This window comes from Ambystoma mexicanum, chromosome 2q, assembly GCF_040938575.1.
Source record: "Ambystoma mexicanum isolate Mex_15411 chromosome 2q, UKY_AmexF1_1, whole genome shotgun sequence".
Lineage (NCBI taxonomy): Eukaryota > Metazoa > Chordata > Amphibia > Caudata > Ambystomatidae > Ambystoma > Ambystoma mexicanum.
In genome coordinates, this window is record NC_090924.1 from 1,447,282,281 (window position 1) to 1,447,303,054 (window position 20,774).

Below are 20,774 nucleotides of genomic sequence, written 5' to 3' on the forward strand. Positions count from 1 at the left end.
ACAAATTAAAGAGAACTGGCGATAACGAGGACCCCTGTGCCACGCCACATCTCATATTGCTAGGATCTGAAGTAAAGCCTCCCAGTCTAACGCATTGTTGGCGATTGTCCAAAAAGGAGCTAAACCACTTGATAGCATGCTCCAATACTCTGCCAACCGACCTCAACCGGTCTAGAAGGATAGTATGATTGACTGTATCGAAGGCGGCTGATAGATCAAGCATCACCAAAAGTGAAAACTTGCCTTGATCAGCCATCTTCAACAGTTCATCATAGACCGCCAGCAAAGCTGTCTCCGTACCAAACTTTGGACGGAACGCTGACTGTAAAGGAACTAAAAGTGATTCTTCTTCCACAAAAGCCTGCAATTGTTGAGTCACCACCTTTTCCAGAACATTCCCTGGACAAGGAAGGCCAGTGATGGGACAATAGTTCTGGAGGACCAAGGGGTCCAGTTTTTTGTTTTTTTAAGTAAAGGTGTTAATATAGTATATTTAAAGTAATAGTGCACTGAAAATGTTATTGTCTCGATCGTTCAGGCAAGTCGTTATAAGCATACAGTGATCAATCGTAAACATTTTTCCTATGCATCTTACCTTAGTTTTCCTCACTTTTACACATACGAGAACAACGTGTTGGGTGCGGCCATATTATGCTAATCTTATCTGCGAAAGATTCGCCCTAGGTTTAAGTGTGCTCATGGCAATGAATCAAAACACCCGCCCTGAAGCTGACATCACTTGTCCCAACGATCTGCTCCACCTATTTTCATTACATTCGTGGCCAGCGAAGCCCAACGTGCCATTTAATCTCCCATAGCCACAGAAACATGAAGATAAACACAAGGTAAACACAGACATGCTCACAATGAGTGTACCTTCTCTGTCTTGCCCTTAATAACATTTGCATATACAATATTTCAATAATACATCAACAATAGTCTGCAATGTTGCAAGTGCTTTTATTTTTCAAAGAATGTTCACAATAAAGTATGAACTCCAGGAAACAATATAGTTTTTAAATTTTGCAGGTAAGTTAGAGCTGATGACAATTGCATGAATCTCGAGCTACTCAGATTTTACGATGAACACTCAATGTTCTTTGTCCTTTTGTGTCCTTGTCTTTCCATATTGCACATCAACAAAACAATTCAATGACCCCCAGTGGTGCTATGTGTGGGAGAAGGCATATCTTTTTTGCAGTTTCAAAGCCCAATCTTCTTGCTTCTCCACGTTCTTACATCATGAATGCTGACATGTTGCTACTTATTGCCGGAAACACAAATGGACATATAGGGCCATATTGATTTTCCTACATTGATTGAAAAAGCACAGCTCTTGGTAATCCCCCAGTGGTGATTCCAGAATCCATCTGCTGGCACCTGGAAGCTATGGCGCGGGCAGTACGGTACAAAGCATCTGCGAACAAAACACAATAGAAATACATTTCAGTAGTCGTTCTTTATTTGAATATAAGCACAACACAACCAACATTTAACACACAAATGAAAACAAGGTTTACTACTTGAGACCATGAGTTGAGTACAATTTGTGCGCTGTGAAGTAGGTAGCACTCCCAATGGGATGGAGAACCACATGGAGGAAACAAAGAACAAAAATAGCAACCATTCAGCTCAACCCCAGTCAGATGTCATTGTAACGAAGTTTGCTAGATAACTGTTCGAAAAGCAATCACATTGCACATGGACAATGTTTACCCCACCATCAATTAATTATTATGCATACAGCACTGCACTCTATTTGTTTTTAATCCCAATAAAAATGTTATGTAAACTTGAATTTACATAAATTCTGGAAATTCCATGGTTAGTTTGCGTCCACGATCAAGCGCTCTGTACGATGTATCACACAATTTCACCTTAAATTGGTGGTACATGTCCACTCTCAATATAGTTATTTTTTTTTCTTTCTATTCCCCATGATTCATGTTCTTCGAGCAATTGCTGCCTAGCGTTCAAGGCCAAATTACAATAAGGCACTTGACGTATTCAAAGGCAGAGGTGTTTAGCTTTCGATTTCGGCAAAGAATGCAGGGAAAAAAAGGCATTGAGGCAGGACAGTGTTTCAGAACAGAAAGGACAGCTTGATACATCCATTTAAAGATATTTTACGAGACGTTAACATGTCCACATTCACAAATTGTGTGTGTTGATGCAACGCACAAGTGTTTATCAGCCCTCAAATCAAATTCCAAATAACGCTAACCTCACCCTCGTCCAGAACTGTTTCATTCAACCAAGCGGGTTATCTGTTGATGGAGTAGCTGGCTCTAGCCTATTATGATGTCGTTCGCAATGTAACTTGTGTGAGTTAGATAGACCGTAGCATTAGCTACATGGAGAGGTGAACCTAGCCTACACACACTGCAATCAATAGACGGATGAGCAAAAAACCACCAATTGTTGCCTTCCGCCCCCTATGTAATACTTTTATGTACACTGTTTTACCATGAACGGTGCATGTTCAGACACTGTGTGTGATCTCATTACTGGAGCTGTGGCCTTCCAAAAGACGCCTGGGTCAGCCCTCTCTGTAACCATCATGCAAGACAGGTGACACAGCACAACCCTTAGCAGTGTGTCAACATGTTTTTAAAAAGGCAGTAGCTCGTGAAAGTGCCTGATCGTGCCACTGAATAAAAAAAAAACGGTTCATCTTGGGATGTGTCAAGTCAGGAAGGGGAATGAGGCGTTGAAGAATTGGTTCCCACTATTCAAGTAGGGTGTGCCCTTGGTGTCAGATCAGTTTTCGGAAGGCTGACCATACTTGGGTGGCACAGGATAACAAAGCCAACATCGAATGTCTCTGACTGTCTGCTATCCCGGAGCGGTGTGCCTCCAATGATCTCACCTTCATTCAGATGCTCACTGTGTCGAGATCACTGGTTCTGTCTAGGCCTTTCCAAATTCACTCTGTACTGAGAGAACTTTTGTGATTTTATTTGTATGTAGGAAATCACACACTAGAATGAACTGGACAATATATTGGTATGATCTAGTGAAACTCAAATACTGGGCACTGTCTAAACCAATAACTCTGATGCGGGATATCACATTTAATATAGTTTAACCAAGGGGTGCAATATTCAATTACAGTTTATTTTCAATTCAAATTTTATTTTTTGTTATTTATGATTTGGCATTGATAACACCTCCAGATGTAAATGTGAACGCATTTTACAGAGAGCTACAAATAATTTGAATCTAGAACTATGCTTTTACGACAAGTTCGGATTTTGGAGGACAAGGCTCGTTTGCAATGTGTTGTGGCATTGTATGGGTCCGGGAAACAAAATCAGCTTCCTGTCCATGAGTATGCACGGCCAACACAGTCAATGTCAGATCTTTGACAAATTCAAAATCCATTTCCTTGTATATTGTCTTGGCCACCCATTGTTTGCTTCGTTTTGTAAAGGCCTTGTAGACACATCCACCCCCAATTTTCCTGAAGTTCTCGCTTGATCCCTACCTACGTTATTGTTATGGGCAAGTATGGCTAATCTCGTTCTCACCACCATACCGTCTATGCCAAAATGCAAACTTTTGGGCCTGTACTTTAGGCACATATTATGGAACACCTCCAAATCTCCAGTGTGACAGAAATCGGTGAGTCCCTTCAGGTCTCTCGAAAGTGTTTTATCGTACGCAATCTTTTCAACTGCTTTGTGTGGCGATTAACATGGCACCAACCACTTCATCTTCCGTTCCTCCTCCCTCAAAAATGGTCTGTGTGCACATTCGTGGAAATGTTGGTAATCTGCGTAGCTTGAGAGTCATGCAATCGTAGTCAGCTCTAACTTACCTGCTTTATAATTTCTTGTGAACATTCTTTGAAAAATAAAAGCACTTTAAACTATTGTTGATGTATTATTGAACTATTCTGTACGCAAATGCTATTTAGGGCAAGACAGAGAAGGTACACTCTGTGTGAGCATGTCTGTGTTTATCTTGTGTTTATCTTCCGGTTTCTACTGATAGGGTGATGATGTAGCATGTTGGGCTACGCTGGCCATGAACATAATGAAAATAGGTGGAGCAGATCGTTTGGACAAGTGATGTCAGCATTGGGGGTGGGTGTTTTGATTTATTGCAGCAAGCGCACTTGAGCTTAGGACTATCGATCCACGGATAAGATTAGCACAAGATGGCCACGCTCAACACATTGTTTTTGCACGTGTAAAAGTGAGGAAAACTAAGGTAAGATGCATATCGATGAATGCTTATAACGAGTTGCCGAACGATTGGGATAGTACAATTTTTGAGTGCACTATTCCTTTAAGTTCAAAACCCTCTGCATTGTCCACAAGCCCTTCTGGGGCCTGGACCTCAATACCTTCAACTCTTTCTTCCTAAATATCTTCCTTCTCAAGCTCTTCTCTCATCCGCTTCCAACTCCCTCAGGGTTAGTCGATTCTCCTATCAACGAGTTGGTGGTAGATCTCTTTCTTTGATTGGGGCCACCCTCTGGAAAAGCCTCCCTGAAACTTGAGGAGAACCATCTCCAGTTCCGGAAGCACCTCAAAACCTTCCTCTTTGCTTCTGATTTCTCTCCTTCTCTCACCTCTGAACTCCTGGCTGAAACTGAAACTGCACTGGTCACCTGGCTACCCTCTGATATCGGCCCCAGGTCACCTCCCCCGCCAGTTGCACCACTGCACTGCCTCCCTGGCATCCTCTGCACTTGGGTACTGTTTTCTGTATCCCTACAGCCCCCTACCAGCACTTGACACCTGATCTCTGCACTTACCTTTGCCACCAGCTGGCCGCAATTTTTCTTTTTTTAATACTTTTTTAATTGGGTTTATCGACAAAACTAAAGAAAACTTACGATCACCAATTCACATTCATACATCCAGATCACATTCTCAATTATATCGATGTACAGCATCACGGTATAGTTCGCACAAGTGTCTTGTGTCACCACACCATTCTTTCATCTTAGTACATAAGGGATTTTCAGACCCCTCCTTCTTCCCATCGTCCCCATATTTTGTTAGCCTTTATAGGGCAGCCTCTTGCAGCCTATATTCTACGCTTTATGGCTGCACATATGTCCATATGGGCGATCCATTGGGCCAGGGTCGGGCAATCCGAGGCGCCCCATTTTTGCGCGATGTTGCATTTCATCAAGACTGCTGCAGTGGCCAAGAACAGTCCCTCCCACTTATTGGCAGTGTTTTCGTCAGGCATACCAAATAATAGTGTTTTTGCATCAAGTGGTATTGTACGAGCAAGAGTCTCTGACAATCTATCACAGCAATCACTCCAGAAAGTGGTAATTGGAGGGTATTCCCACAGAATATGTATGAACGTGCATTCTTCTTCCTAGCATCTTAGGCAATTTGGGTTTGAGGCATGATTTCAACTGTGCAGTGCAGTTCTGGGATAGTAAATATGATGAAGCACTTTAAGTTGGATCAGACAGAGTCTGGAGGAGATCGCAATCTCATGCGGATGCATCAGCAACAGTATCCAGTCTTCTAGTTCTATAGTACTTACATCTGCTTCCCATTTAGCTTTAAGGTTGGTCAGTTCCGGGGTGGCAAAGGATGTCATGGTATTATATAGGATGGAGGTGAGTTTGGTGGGGATGCGTGAGGGCAGTATGTTGTGCTCCAAGGGCGTGCTCTCAGGTGTCGCCATACCTGCCGGGTGTGAATCAGTTGTGTGTAGTGATAGCATTCAGTACCAAGGATTTGGAATCTATCCTGCACATTTTCGAACAAGACTATATTACCTTCAGCAAGGACATCACACACGTCATTAATCCCTGCCTCCCTCCACCTTGGCCATGGAGTGAGTTTCCCCACCTTGGCCAAATTGCCGTTATGCCATAGGGGTTGCACCGTGGTCACGTTACTCCCCCACTCAATAAAGGTGTGTGCTTGTTTCCAGATCGTAGCGGTGTGTGCCGCCATCGTTTGTGGTCTAGTGAGGGGTTAATAGATTAGGTCAATGGTTCCATGTCGCGAGTACTGGCGAGCTCTGCTTTAATGTGTGGCAATTCTCGATCACCATGAAGTAAGTCATTGATCACCTTCATTTGGCTCGCCCAGTAATAGGTCTGGAGTCGTGGCACCCCTATAGCCCCCTCCCAAACCGATCTTTGCAGTGTGGTTAGCGTGATGCAGGATTGTCCACCGCCCCCATATAAGTTCCCTGAGCAAGCTCTCAATTCGAGCAAATTCGAGGTCGGGAATTTTAAGCGGGGCGTTCTGTAAGACATATAGAAATCATGGTAGTGCCATCATTTTGAAAAGAGCGGCCCTTCTCATCAGTGTTAAGGGGAGAATCTTCCAGTGGCTCGTGTCATCAGCAAAGCTGTCAGTGACCGGGCATAGGTTATGGGCCACATAGTTTGATAGGTTCCCGGAGACCTACACTCGCAAATATCAGAATCCTGCTGGGTCCACCATGTAAGGAAAATCATGCAGAATTGTGAGTTTTCCTCCTTTTACCGGGAAAAGAATCGATTTCCTCCAGTTAACTTTAAGCCCACTAAAATTGCTGAAACATGCTAGTATTTCCGTAACTATTGGACAGGTACGGGTTGGGTCGCTTAAGTATAATAGGAGATTGTCCGCATATAGGGACACTCTATCTTCGTTGCCTTCCGGCCATCACAATTCTGTCCAAGCGTTACTCTGTCGGAGCCACAAGGCGAGGGACTCGATCACCAATGTGAAGAGGAAGGGGGACAAAGGACACCCCTGATGCATTCCCTTGCCAAGTGGGAAGGGCTTGGAGGACCATCCATTCACTCTCACCTCAGCTTGTTGTCCCTCGTACAATAATTGCACCCAACTCAGAAACAATTCCCCAAACCCTATTCTCCTCAATGTTTCTCATAGACTGTCCCATATGACCGAAACAAACGCCTTTTCAAAATCGATCGCCAACAGCGCAAGAGGCGCGTCTATAATGGGGGCCTGTTCCAGTAGTAAGTGAAGGTGTCGTATATTCATACGTGTGGATTTATGTGGCATAAAGCCACATTGGTCAGGGTGAATCAGAGAGGAGATAACGCGTTGCAGTCTGTTGGCGAGGAGTTTAGCGAGTATTTTAGTTTCCCCATTGCTCAACGATATGGGACAATATGAAGCACATAATTGGGGGTTTGCCCAATTTGGGAATGACCACGATGGTGGCACTGCGCCGATCTGGTGGAAGGGTGCCTTGCTCTTTAGCGTGGAGCAACATTTTATGGAGGGAAGCTGCTATCTTTTCACAGCCAAGTTTTTCCCAGGTTTCAACCGGGACTCGGTTAGGGCCCAGAGTCTTCCCAGATAGCAGCTGTGCCATATCTTCAGCAATCTCAGCTTCAGTGAGGTCACTGTCTAGTTGTGTTCTTTGTTGCTCGGACAGGTGTGGTAGCATGACAGTGCTAAAGGGTGGCATAGAATTTAGCAAAGGTTTCCTCCATTTCCTGACCTGAGCAGATCCGTTCATCGCGTTCATTCACTATCTCCCTAATGTATCATTGCCCCTCATCTCTTCTCTCTAGCCAAGCTAGCATCTTAGTTGCTTTATCCCCATGTTCATAGATCCAGGCCCTTGATTCCCTATGTGTGTGTTTGGCATTATTCAACATAGTGTTGCAGAGACCTTTCCTAGCCTTCAAAAGAGACCACTGAGTCTCAGGGGCTTTATCGAGAATGTATTTAGCCTCCCATACCTCCAGCTCCTTTTCCACCCCTGTCACCTTGTGCAGGTGTTCAATTTTTTTGTTAGAGGTCCAGGAAATGATCTCCCCCCTGAGATCTGTCTTGTATGCTTCCCAAACCACCACAGAAGTGTCAACCGCCGTGGAGTTTAATTCAAAATATTAATCAGTTTTTTTCAGTGAGGCGGTCGATTAGCTCAGGGAAGCCCATATAATAGTTGTTCAGTCGCCATGTCCTAGGGGGAGTCAACTCATTCACACGCATCTCCATCACGAGTGGTGAGTGGTTCGAGATGCCCCGGAGAAGTAGTTCCACAGTGAGTACCCTGCGTATATCTATGCCCGGGAGGAAGAGGTAATCTAGTCTGGAGAGGGAGCCGTGGGCCCCTGATTGGAATGAGTAGCATTTATCTCTAGGGTGAAGTTCCCTCCATACATCACGGAAACCTAAGGCTGATATAAATGTCGCTAATTTAGTGTGGCTGGGTTGCGGCCCCAAATGTGGGGGCGGTCCAGCACATTGCTCATTACGTTGTTGAAATCCCCCCCTAGGATCCACATGTCTGGTTGGTGTTTTGCCATCAGCATAATTAACTTGTCTAAGAGTTCATCTCCGAGTCCCGGTGGGGGGTACATTGCCGCAATAAGTAGTGCTTCACCCCAGAGCGTCACATAGCGGCCTCTAGGGTCTTGCTCCACTATAAGTGGGGTAAACGGGATGCGCTTGTGCAGTAAGACCAATGTGCCCATGGATCTCATGGTGTATCCCGCGTGGAATGCGGTGCAGTAGTTTGTTCTCCGGAAAAACGTACTGACCGATCCTGCCAGATGTGTCTCGGTGATAATGGCTATGTCAGGTGAGTGTCTATTCAGAAATGGGGTGATAAAACACCGCTTAATCCAGGAGCCCATTCGGTTCACATTCCAGGTGAGTATTTTGACAGATCTGGGCCATTCAATAGGTGCTAGTGAAATGTGATTGAGAGCCATCTATGGCAGTTGGTACCAGGATTATGGAAATTGTGTCATACGGGGGTCTGTGATATATCCGCTGGGTGACCAAGTCAAAATGATTCTGGGAAATGTGTGGTGATGGATTGTACATCTTCTGCTGTGTAACAAAATGAAGTTACCTAAACAACATTAAGCCCTTTACAACTTTTACCTCTCACACGCTATACTCTGCCCAAAACCGAAGTATCTGTCACCCGAACATTGCTGACACTTAAGAACTATCATGTCAGCGTTAACCTAATAACCCAATTTGCCACAACTTCATACAACCAAGAGTTTATTGCCTCTGTAGGAGGCTTCTGAGGGGTGGTCTCAGTGGCCACCAACATTTACATAGATAGCCATTCAGTGAGGGCGTGCAAGGGTTATATTAAGCCCTCCGTATAGTGTGTCAGCTCTTCAATATCCACCCCCTCTCCTTCTTCCAGTGTTTGACACATTCAGATCATTAACGTCAGGTGTCCAGTTCTTGCACCTGGACCTTTTGTTCCTTCGGTTGATGTTGTTGTGCAGGTATAGTGCGATTTCATCGTGCTCGCGGTCTACCCCCAGGGTCCGGGGACTCCGCCTCCCAATTCCCTTCAATGTGATTTTCTGCCCATCTCCAAGCTTCCTGTGGATCTGTGAAGTGCACTGACATGCCCATGTGGTAGATTTTGAGCTGGGCTGGAAAAAGCATGCGTACTTCACATTCATAGACTGAAGTTTCCTCTTTAGGTTTTCAAAAGATTGCCTAGCTTTCTGAACCTCCCGGGTGTATTCAGGAAAGAAGGCAATTCTGGAACCATTATATGTGATTGTTCCTTTAGTGTGGGCCATTTGCAGAATTGCGGACCTGTCCCGGAAGCTTAAAAGTTTAGCGATGCCTGTTCTTGGGGGGCTCCCGGGATGGGCTTCCCTGTGGGCATTCGGTGGGCTCTTTCGATCGAGAACAATTCTGAGAGGGGTTTTGAGGCAAAGAGGTATGCCAACCATTGCTCCAAGAAGAGTTCCATGCTGGGCCCCTCCGTGCTCTCTGGAAGGCCCAGAATGCAGATGTTATTGCGGTGTGATCTGCCCTCACCCTCCTCCACTCGAGCCTCCAAGGCCATCATGCCTGACATTCTCTGTGACAGGTGTCGTGTACCCCGCCGAGGTCGCCCTCCATGCCAGAGATGCGATGTTCCACTTTCGTGGTCCGGCAGATTTGTTTCTGGAGATCATGGCTAAGGAAGGACACTTCTGCTGTTGGGCCGTCCATCTTTTTCTCCATGGACGTACGGGAGCTGGCGATGGCAGCCATTACGTCATTTAATGATAGTGATTCAGTTGGCAAAGGAGGTGCCACCTGTCGCTCTGATTCCGCCGTACTGGCGGGCACACTGGTCGCATATTGGTCCATGGTGCTCTGTGTGGCAGCTTTCCTGGTCTTATCCTTGCCCATGCTTAGTATGACAATTGCCGTGGAGTGAAGGATCTACAGAGTTAGCAAGTTCGGTGTCTCGACGACAGAGGATGAGGGCAGGAGGGGCCCGAGCACCGGCGGGCACGTCCTTCCAGGTGAGCCACTGTGACCAGGCAATTGATGGTATTACTCTTTACAGGCAGAACAGTTGTCAGAATTGCCCTCGCCACTCAATATAGTCCCTCAGTATGATAGTATGTGTAGGCTTAGGTCCACTCAGTGTGGTGTTGCACCAGGCATATTGTCTTCGATTTTATGGTTTTATTTTCCCCCTTGCAATGCACCAAAGCACTGTGGGTTGGGATATTCCCTTGAGACAAGAGGCACAATGGAATGGAGCAGAGTTACTCCCTCCATTCCCAGGTTGGGAAGACAGTGCAGGTGGGAGAGGAGCACTGTGGCAGTAACTAGGGGGTGGTAGTGTTGTGTGCACTCCACCCGTGCGTGGGCCTAGGCGTTATGTGGTGTTATCAGCGTTCTCCCACTACTTCGACCCCATGGAAATGGCAATATATCGGGCAATGGACAGCTCACCTTACCGCAAGGTGCCAAACGGAGTGTGGCCAGAAGCAGTGTGGGGGGAACCACTGTTCCAGGGAGAGCATGAATAATGCAGGTCACTCACTTATAATTCCGCCATAATCCTCCCTGGCTTCACCGTCCCCCTGCGCTCAGGCCTCAATCCCAGGCATTGTGACTTTTCATTTACTTCTGTTTGGCTAGGGGTGAAGGCACGCTGCCGCCGTATGAAGGTGCCACCTGGATGTCTGGCCTGGCCTGACCGTGGTACAGATGCCACGCACAAATCTAGTGCCCCAAAGGGATTTTCTGCATTCGCCTTTCGCGGCCCAGGGAGAGTGGGCTTTGGCACAAGGGTTGCACCCCCTCTGCATCCCCAGTGGTCTCTTACCTCCTATCGGTGTCGGAAACCGTTCAGGAGTTCTGAGGCAATGTTTCCAGAGGAGGTGTCCTCTCGTTGTCCTGATTCGCGAGGAGGAGGATGTGCAATGTCTCCTGCCGGGTCACACACGTTCCAGGAGTGATGGGAACCCACGAGATCAATACCCTAAATAAAAAGGGGGGCGTCTTGTTTCCAGCCATGCCCCCAGACAAGTCTACTGTGGACTTATGAGTGGGTCTAGGGCAGAGTGCAATAGTCCTGAGTTTGCAGGGATTTGCTAGTAGTAACTCCCGGGAGCTGTACCGCTGGGTGGTCCCCCAGGTGTTTTTCCGTGTGGTGGCCGTAGATTCTGGGGAAGCTCTATCAGGAACCCCGAGGCAGGGATGGGGAGAAAACCAGGAGGAGCCGTTATGTCCTGTAGGAGCTGCGGGTCCCTTTCCGGCAGCAGGCCATATCCAGTGTCCTCCTCCCGCCTAGCTGTTGTGCCTTACACCTCTTCTGCTCGGCCGTGCACGGGGGTTCTGAGCTCATGCAGCAGTGAAAGGGCAGAGCCACGGGCCCCACACCATGACTGCCGCCAGTTGCTTCAGTTGAGGGGGGTCATGCTCCGCACGTCCCCGGGTCCCTGCTTGCTCCTCTGCGCAGCGGGTGTGATCCATGCACCGGGAACTCAGAGGCATTCATCTGCTGCACCAACCGGGGGGAAAGCACACTCTTGGTCCCTCAATGATTCTTGCCTCCTTTCTTGTGCCATGGGTGGAACCTATGTGATGGTGTTGCAGGAGGTCTCCCGGGGTTTTCCGGGCTGTTAGGACATCTGCGTGCGCTTCGGCCCGAGCCTCCATGGTCCCATACAGCGCCTGCTTCTTCGGCAGTCATAAATCGGTGTCGCCTGGTCTGCTCTTCAAAGCTATGGCCTGGCAGCCAGGAAGGGTGGTGCCTCTCAAAGGACAGTGTGGCTCGCATGCGGGAGTCCAGTTCAACTTTAGTGGGAGGTGATGTTCCGCTGATCTCCCCACTGTGATTGTGGTGTGCTGCTATAATGGCGGTCCGTCTCTCATTAGGGCTGTGCAGCTCCGGTGGCCATCTTGCCTGCACTTCCCCACGTCGGCGGCACGCCTCTGTCTCAGACAGTGTATCTTTGCTTTTCGGGCAGATTTAGTCGCGTTTCCTGCACATGAACATGCCTCAGCGCGGGACCAGCAATCAGTGTCTTCTGTATAGTTTTGTTGCGACTAGTTCAAGATTATAACACAGAATATGTCGGCGGCCACGGGAGATCGAGGGGACTCACATCTGCATTGCTTGCCAGCAGGCCACGCCCCAGCTGGACGCACTTTTAGTTGTTGCTTTTATTTATTCTATTTATTTTTACTTTCGTTCCCATGTACTGCACTGCCCCCTCCCTCGTCCCTCTGCACTTTTCCCCTTCCTCCTACCCATGCATATGCGCGATCTCTATGTGACCTGGCCTAGTAAGATCATTGTCTCTGTCTTCCCTCTGTTCCCCCTCCCTTGCATCGTCGCGCCTTGAAACACTTGCATATAGGCGCGTTATAAATGCCATTGCACATCATATAATAACCAAACATAATAATTTAATTAATTCCCCATTTGGCAGAACACTATGTGTTGAATTTTGTTAAAATTCGAAATTAACAAAGCTCACTTCCCAGTGTGCGCTGAAAACTATAGCCTATAATTTAATTAGGTAATCCTTGTTGTCCAGATGACCCCGACTTCTTTAAGGTAGAGGGGTGTCTTTGTCCTTAAATCAGTCCAACCATTTTTATCCAGCTTTCCCAACATTGGCCTTTCAATAAGGGGGGTCTGAAATCCAAAATTCCCCAAAGCATTTACATTTTTCGGTCCGATTTCCCAACCTAGACCAAAGCAAAAGGGGGTTCTGAAAAACAAAGAGAAAAATCACCCTGTGTTTATTTTAACGCAAAAGTGTGGGCGAAATTACAACTATCTTGAAATCCAACTACTAGCCTTTTAAGGCTGCCGGAAAATCAAAGTCACACAACATTACATACGAGCCTTCTTTATTGTTCAGTGTAATTATTTTGTGAGGTGAAACTTACAGAAAGAGTTGTGTCTGTGTTCTTTTTAACTCACTTCTGTGATTTATTTGTGGTGAGAGAAGTTGATTGTGTGTGCCACGGATAAAGTGTTGTTTTTGACATTTTCATGCAAATTTCTATTATTTTTTACTTAAATAAATACCAATATATTTCCCGTACACTGGCTTGGTTCTTGACTCATTGTTCGCTCAGGAGCAAGGTATCCAAGGGGCATAATATGTGTCTGAGATAGGGCTAAAAAAGAATCTGTTAAACAGTGGGGAGGGAAGGGACTCACTGTGTTGAGGGTGGCTTCTCAATTAACTGTTACGCATATATCCCTTTTCATCCACCCTCATCCTCACAATTGTCCCTCTTCTTCTTCCTAGTCCCTCATCCTAGACTATTGTCCTAGTCCCTCATCCTAGGACCTTGCCTAGCTCCTCTTCTTAGTTGCTCTTCCTCATCCTAATCCCTTTTCCTAATCTTACTCCTCTGTCAGGATCCCTTATTTTAGTCTCTTGTCCTAGTGCTTCATCGTCTTCCTCGTTATAGACCCTCTTTCTTACCCCACTCCCTCATACCAGTCGTTATTGCTTGGACTGGTCACTCCTGCTTAACCTAGTCCACGCCCATGTCCACGTGCTTTGTTCCAGACCCTTGTCAATGTCCCTCATCCAATTCCTGCATCCTAGTCTCTCATCCTAGACATTTCTGACATCCTATTCCTATGCAGTCTTTCAGTCACTATTTATAAAACACAGTATCTCAGTCAGACACAGTCTCTGTCTCGCCCCATATCACTTCATAAGTCCCTCTCCCCCTCTATGTGTCACTCTGTGTCGCTCTCTCCCTTAGTCTCTCTTTTTTTCTGGGCTGTTCCTGCTTTCTCTCTCTTTGCCTCCCTCACGCTAGGCAGTGTAGTGCGGACTGGGTTGGAAATTATGCAAGAACAGTCTAAATAATAAATAAAGCTTGTATAGAGAGTTTGCAAGAGCACTGGATGTGGAAAGGTTCATATGTGATGTACTTAATGGGAATCTCACTCTGTTATGCCATGAAATGATCATAGATTACATCACATCTGATGCATTTGATTTTTCTATCATGTTTGCTATTCTCACAAACGGGGTCCTGGCCTGGTTGCAGACTGTATTTGAAATGTGGACTGGGACTCCCTCAAGCTTGAGGAGAGCCCTGGTACCCAATAACGTTGCCACTGTCCATATTGCCTTGCCTCATCTCGATGCTCACACTTTATCCTGTGAAACATCACAGCACAGGAGGGACACAGGTGCCCCTCTGAAGTGTTGCTTTGAGTCAACAAAGCCTTACCATGAAGGCGATTAGAGGTTGATAGCCAGACACAGGGGAGCCTGGGATGGACTATTGCCCATTAAGATGTGTACATGGGGGTGATACTACATGGGAGGGAAGCAGAAACTTGCATGATGTGTGAAATGAAGACTCCAGTGGATGCATTGCATTGCTTTGCCTTTTCTTTCACTGTGAATACATTTTTCGCACCCATATTTTGCTGTGAAAACAGATTTAAAAATGTACTCACTTTTTTAAGCTTTTAATGTGATCATCTAGTCGGGATGGTTAAACTAAACCTATGATCCTGTTTTTACTTGACATGTTTCTGAAATGATTTATATAATGTGAGGTTATTGTTTTATGTTATATGTGTACTTTCAAATGCATTGATTACAAACTTGTATTTCTTCTTTTGAAACCCAAACTGTAACGAATACTTATGTTAACTAAATAGAGGAAGATACCTTAAATCACTGCCTGGGATCAAATCTTGGTTTCATCACTTAATTTGGAAATAGTTGTGAACTGTTTGACATTATCACCAGAGGCCCATGGCATCTTCCATGGAGACCCCTGTACTGGAACCCTGGGCTTCCGGGCAGTAGGCATCACACATCCTAGGACTGGAGTGTGCTTGTGCTTGGTTCTATGCATTTTACCTGCATTGGATTACTTACCAGACTTATCTGGTTATGTATTGATAGATGCATTGTAAGTGAATTGGAAAATGTATATAGTTGTGCTATATGGTTGTGTCTTATAATAATACCTGCTAGTTTAATTTCTTAGTGTTTTCTTAAAGGCCTCAAAAATAACTGGATTTTGTTAAGTGACTGTCTGATCTGAATTATTGTGTGTTATTCTGGGTGGATTCTCTGGGGCCCCTGACCACGCTCACCCTCTCCTAAGGCTAGGCATTGACTGCTCCGCACACTTCCTTGATTGGGTTTTGGCTAAACTCTCAGAGTCTCCCTGTTGGCTATAACAAGGGTGACCTCTTAAATTCCTCCTCCAAGGGTTGATTTTAGGAATCTATCTTGAAAGTAGCCATCAATGGCAGACGATGATTGCTCAACGTGCTGCAAAGCAAACCATGTGCTTGAGGATTTTTAGATTTTGAAATTTGTACTGGAGTAGCGCATTATGCAATTCATAATAATTCATTAAACACAAGTGCTACATTAATATGTCCTAGAAATGTTTAGGCGCTTTTACTAGATGACCCATTGATGGCAATGTATGTTGGCAATGCAGAATTCATAAACATCATTAGTTATCCCTCCTTTGGGAAAGGAAGAAGAATGATGAGGATCAGACAAGAATGGTTAATACTCACATGATGTAGCTGGCATCTAAATGACTGTTCCCATGACCTATCTCCACAAAAGTTCTGAAAATGAGAAAAGACATAACAAACCATCGATGGTTCAAGAGATGAGTAACTTCAAGAGACAAACAGACAAAATAACACAGAGACAATGCATGGCATGTACACACACACACACACACACACACACGCACACACGCACACACAGAGGCGGTACATGAGAGGGAAGGAACATTCTATATCCTATAGGTCCATTGATACATGGTTGTGAAGATCAACTTCTGGTGCCACACTGGTCTGTGCTGCTATCCATGGTGCTGAAGTGAGGGAGTGGGACAGCTGCTACTGGTAGGACTGAAAGCTGTATCATTTGGCTGTGCTTGCTTTCCTAAAGGGGCTGCCAACCGTGCATTTCTACAGTTTTCATAAGATCTGTGTCTCTAATTATAACCTATAAACAGAATTCAAATATGCAGTGAAGTAACAATCTGTGGCATGGATGGGTTGCTGAACTCTGCATGGTATAGACTGCTCTATGAAACTTCTAGTTGCACTGAATTATCTCTGTACATTTCAGCTTCTTCTGAGATGTGATGTCTTCGGGTGGTCAGTGCAATCTGGTTTATCCCATTGTTAATAACAGGCTGTTTCAGGGATTAAACATGAATATATTATGATATCTGCAGCATGCCATTAAGAGCACCTCTGAAATAATTTTGTGGGCTGGTGGTGTTCTGTTACAGGAGCATTGCTTTTCATTTCCAATAGGTGTTAATGATAAACAGTTGCCACATTTTTAGAATTGATGAATTTATTTTGAATGATTGTATGTTGAGTTTCTGTTTTGTTGCACAGGTGGGCTTCATCACGAGTTGGGCAGTATCCTGGCGGTATTACTGCCGGGATACTTCCCGCACTAATAGCGTTGCCGTCACCTGGTCAAGCGCTGGATCAAGGGTTGGGCGGTATGGCTATTCCCCATTGGGTCCATAGGACCCAATTGGACCCAATAGGGCATTTTCGGTGCAATAGGCCTTCACTAATAGTCCTGCTCTAATTGTGCCTGAAAATGGGAATTTTTCCGGCTCATTTACCCCAAACTTGGAGCTGGGGTAGATGCTGCCAGACTCATGTTTGGACGAACCCTTAAATGCAGCAGTAATAGTGTTACTGCCGTATTTGAGGGCTACCGCCCAACTCGTGTGGATGTTGTGTAAGTGCCTGGCTGCAGTCTCCACATTATCATGATGAGCAAAGATGTATTTAGTCTTAAGTGTTGAATTACTTATTTTCAAAATCCTGCAATAAATGCTTCCAAGTAACACCATTCATGTTCTTCTTCACTTTATTCTCCCTTACATTTGAATAACCTTATGGTCTTTCAATATACTTAGAAAATAATCACATTATGAAAATTGTCAAATGTGTTAATCCATCTGTACATGTTCCCCTTTATATCATGACATCAGGCAGCGTTGTGGATAGTATTTGTTGAGGGTCGGGCAGTTTGAGCGCAGTTTTTGCCCACCCAGGATACAGATTCTCACTCTTTTCATGTTAGGGTCTGATTGTTCCACAGTCATTGAGGGAAGAGTCCATGTGTGTTGATGCTTTTCCTGCAGTTGATTGATGCCCTGTTGGTGATCGTTATGGGTGTTCTGGCAGAAATGCAGTGGGGTGCCACCATTTGCAGACAGGGTCCTTCAAGAGAGCGTGTGCATATTGGCTATGGCTGTGCATTGTATTATAGACTCCACACAGTGCAAGGAGCATTCTTTCCATTGTGTTATTTAATGTAGTGCTGTTAGGTTTCATGCCATGCTCCAGTGCCACTTCTCTGGTCACTTGGTGCTACAGGCACTGACAAAAGGGCGGGATGAGTTTAGTTACTGGAGCGGGGAGGAAATGGAGGACAGATTTGCTGATGTGTTGATACATGGACAACAAGTCCAGAAGACCGACACAATGCTCTGATGACTTCACATCCATCGAAAGGAGGCAGTGTCAGACACTATAAATGCCAGAGAATGTGATGCTCACGTGACTTCACAGCCAACCAAAGAAGGCAGCGTCAGACACTATACATGACAGATAATGTGATGCTCAGGTGACTTCACAGCCAACCAAAGGAGGCAGTGTCAGACACTATAAATGCCAGAGAATGTGATGTTCACGTGACTTCACAGCCACCCAAAGAAGGCAGTGTCAGACACTATACATGCCAGAGAATGTGATGCTCAAATGACTTCACATCCATCGAAAGGAGGCAGTGTCAGACACTATAAATGCCAGAGAATGTGATGTTCACGTGACTTCACAGCCACCCAAAGAAGGCAGTGTCAGACACTATACATGACAGAGAATGTGATGCTCAGGTGACTTCACAGCCAACCAAAGGAGGCAGTGTCAGACACTATAAATGCCAGAGAATGTGATGCTCAGGTGACTTCACAGCCAACCAAAGAAGGCAGTGTCAGACACTATACATGACAGAGAATGTGATGCTCAGATGACTTCACAGCCACCCAAAGAAGGCAGTGTCAGACACTATAAATGCCAGAGAATGTGATGCTCAGATGACTTCACAGCCAACCAAAGGAGGCAGTGTAAGACACTATACATGCCAGAGAATGTGATGCTCAGATGACTTCACAGCCAACCAAAGGAGGCAGTGTCAGACACTGTAAATGCCAGAGAATGTGATGCTCAGATGACTTCACAGCCACCCAAAGAAGGCAGTGTCAGACACTATAAATGCCAGAGAATGTGATGCACAGATGACTTCACAGCCGCCCAAAGAAGGCAGTGTCAGACACTATAAATGCCAGAGAATGTGATGCTCAGATGACTTCACAGCCAACCAAAGAAGGCAGTGTCAGACACTATACATGCCAGAGAATGTGATGTTCAGATGACTTCACAGCCAACCAAAGGAGGCAGTGTCAGACACTGTAAATGCCAGAGAATGTGATGCTCAGATGACTTCACAGCCAACCAAAGGAGGCAGTGTCAGACACTGTACAAGCCCGAGAATGTGATGCTCAGATGACTTCACAGCCACCAAAGGAGGCAGTGTCAGACACTGTAAATGCCAGAGAATGTGATGCTCAGATGACTTCACAGCCGCCCAAAGAAGGCAGTGTCAGACACTATAAATGCCAGAGAATGTGATGCACAGATGACTTCACAGCCGCCCAAAGAAGGCAGTGTCAGACACTATACATGACAGAGAATGTGATGCTCAGATGACTTCACAGCCAACCAAAGAAAGCAGTGTCAGACACTATACATGCCAGAGAATGTGATGTTCAGATGACTTCACAGCCAACCAAAGAAGGCAGTGTCAGACACTATACATGACAGAGAATATGATGCTCAGATGACTTCACAGCCACCAAAGGAGGCAGTGTCAAGACACTATACATGACAGAGAATATGATGCTCAGATGACTTCACAGCCACCAAAGGAGGCAGTGTCAGACACTATACATGCCAGAGAATGTGATGCTCAGATGACTTCACAGCCACCAAAGAAGGCAGTGTCAGACACTATATATGACAGAGAATGTGATGCTCAGATGACTTTACAGCCAACCAATGAAGGCAGTGTCAGACACTGTACATGCCAGAGAATGTGATCCTCAGGTGACTTCACAGCCACACAAAGAAGGAAGAGTGGAAGAGTCAGACACTATAAATGCCAGAGAATGTGATGCACAGATGACTTCACAGCCACCCAAAGAAGGCAGTGTCAGACACTATAAATGCCAGAGAATGTGATGCTCAGATGACTTCACAGCCAACCAATGAAGGCAGTGTCAGACACTATACATGCCAGAGAATGTGATGCTCAGATGACTTCACAGCCACCAAAGGAGGCAGTGCTAGACACTATAAATGGCAGAGAATGTGATGCTCAGATGACTTCACAGCCAACCAAACAAGCCAGTGTACGACACTATAAATGCCAGAGAATGTGATGCTCAGGTGACTTCACAGCCACCCAAAGAAGGCAGTGTCAGTGTTAGGGAGAATTTTCCAGAATGGCTAATTTCCCTTACCTACTGAGTCCCTCAGCAGCTTTGCTGGATTTCTAGGATTTTTTTTTTTCACGTGCTAAGGGGGCAAGCCTTTTTTCACACTCTTACATGTGTTTTGCTGTGTGTGTTTTACATTGTGTGTGTTCTTGGACTGTGGAGCCTCACCTACTCCACAGGCATCATCCTATTACTGTGTGTTACACATCACCTTCAGTGCAGTGGCACAGGGTTGTCTTTTAGACTTCCCAACTCAGACTCAATTTTCTGGGACTGACTACTGTCTCCCAGAACATGTAAAATTGCCATTGACTTTATTTCATCAAGACTTGGCTGGTGGCAGTGGTAACTACCCTATTTTTCCTACCGCGGTTATCATAAATAACCATAGTAGTGTTTTAGGCTATCTTGGTAGCCTAGAACTTAAACCCGCTCGCCCATATAGATTTTTGTACGGTTCTGGCTGGGTTTATTTGCCATTTCTTTTTTAAAATGTCTTTCTAGTGTTTTACTCTGTGTGCCAAATCAGGTTTGGTTCCTTTGTTCGCCGTCCTTTCGCGGGCTTCTCCACAGAAACCCTCCTTAAGGCGCCTGAAAGTCTGGGTAGGCAGGATGTGAGGGAGGGGTTTTAGGACCCCTGCCATGGGTTCCCTTGGTAACCCAAGTTGCAGTCCTGTTTGATTGGCTAGGTCACTGTCCCGCCAGGACAGCCACCCTGCTATGTGATTGACAGACAGGCTAAGTGTATGGGGGATTTGGTGCATAAAAAGCCGGTCTCTGGGACTGGAAGGCAGAGTCGCCACTGGATCGAGAGAGCCAACGAGAAGCTGAAGGAAGACGACTGCTGCAACTACTTGACATCCCGGTGAAGCCCTGCTGCAGGTCCGAATCGCCTGAATCTTTGACGACAGAGGAAATCTGTAAAGAGTCTTCTCCCCTTGAGCATGGTGGGACCAACCAGCTCACAAAGCCCCTGGACCTCCT

The 20,774-nt window shown here is 45.8% G+C and overlaps 1 long non-coding RNA gene across 1 annotated transcript; it reads right to left on the minus strand.

Moving 5' to 3' along the window:
- Positions 1-941: 941 nt before the first annotated feature.
- LOC138569101 (uncharacterized) lies at positions 942-15,841 on the minus strand. The gene is made up of 2 exons (XR_011303128.1): positions 15,763-15,841; positions 942-1,417 (listed from the first exon to the last, which is right to left on the minus strand). It is a non-coding gene; the product is annotated as an uncharacterized lncRNA (long non-coding RNA).
- Between the last annotated feature and the right edge of the window lie 4,933 nt (positions 15,842-20,774).